Source organism: Seriola lalandi, unplaced genomic scaffold (genome assembly GCF_002814215.2).
Source record: "Seriola lalandi dorsalis isolate HSWRI2012SDOR001 ecotype SW California unplaced genomic scaffold, Sedor1 jcf7180002054981, whole genome shotgun sequence".
Lineage (NCBI taxonomy): Eukaryota > Metazoa > Chordata > Actinopteri > Carangiformes > Carangidae > Seriola > Seriola lalandi.
Window position 1 is genome coordinate 506,456 of NW_019525661.1, and position 1,688 is coordinate 508,143.

Sequence of the window (1,688 nt, forward strand, 5' to 3'; positions counted from 1 at the left end):
CCTGTATATGTGTGTATGTATGTTTAGATATATTTGTATGTATGCATGTATATATGCACATGTATGCGTATTGTGTATTGATGTGTATACATTTGTATGCATATCCGAATACAGGTATTTGTGTGAATGTACTATTCAGGTGCTATTCAATCTAATTTGTAGGTGCATATATGTAAGGTGAAGCCCAATCTCAAGGTGGCTCTGTTCTGTAATGTGAATTGCCTGCTTCTGTTTGAAAATGGCAATAAAGTAAAAAAAAAAAAAGAAAAACAGCACAAAACATGTAACATTAAACAATATCACCAACAATATTTCACAACTTAGTCCTTTAGAGCTTAATTTGCTCATCCTCGCTGGAAGGGAGATGTACCTCTATTGACCAGCCACCACTACTAACAAAGCAGCAACCTCTGCAGCTGAAAAATGAAGCCAACACCAGTGCCATAAGTGCCATAACCTGCAGTTCCTCTAATGACCACTAGAGTCTGACTCCAGCAGTGAGTCAGTCCCCATAGACTCCCATGTTAAAATGTCCAACTTTACAGCAGAAATAAACATGTTTACAGCCTGGTACAAAAACAGTTTTGGTCTCTAGAGCTAATTTCCTCCTTCATGACACCTGTTTATAAAACTCACCTGTTTACAGTTTATTAATGACTAAAGTTATGTATGACTGAGGGTATGGCTGCTTTGAGTGACAGGTGGGTGAGCCTATGCTTGCCACAACCCGAAGTCTCAGCTCCACACACGCCCCTCCTCTTTTTGGATTAGCTGTGAGTTATGGGCGGAGCCAGGCACTGCCAAAGATGGCGAAGGTGGAGCAGCTCACTCTGAGCTTCAAAACCGCAGACGTCACAGAGCCTACGGCCATCTTTGTTTACAGTCTAAGCTGCTAACAAACTAACTAATCAACCAACAATCTTTGCTATATTGTTAAAACTAATTCTAGGATGCAGTTTTTATTGGATGTTTTGTGATCCCACATTTTTATCAAAAGACAAAATGAACCCCATACAAAAACATTTACATACAAATTTGCACAATTTGAATTTCAGTGTCTTATTTATGCAATCAGTAAAAGGCAGCGGACCATATGATATAAATATTTCATATTATCAAGGCTCTATGTCACATTCATGTAAAAGCGCTGTCAGTAGATGTATATGCTGTAGAGAGCTGCAGGTCGGTTTATAGACTGTGGAGTGAAACGCTAAAGCACATGAATCATTTCCCATCTCTATATCAGACATCAAACAGATAAAAACATTATGACTGTGGTTATGAAACCAGTGACTGGAGCTTATCGGATTTTTAATAAAAGACCAATCCACGAAGCAAAATGTGGAACTCAACTCAAACCCACAGAGCAGCTGCTTCCTCCAGACCAATGACATGAGAAGTCTCCTATGTGTTAATTAATCTGTTAGGGATAATACAACCCCCACCCCAACACACACACACACACACACACACACACACACACACACACACACACTTATAGTGCTAAATATTATTCACACACAGATGGTATGGTAGATTGCCATTTATTGTCTATATCAAAAGCTTCTAGAGAAGCAATAAAACAGATGACTTGAAATGTGTAACAGAAGAAAGGTGTGTGCGTGTTATAAGAGAGAGGGGGGGGGGGTGCTGTCACGTCACCTCATCACGCCTATTAAACCCCCCCC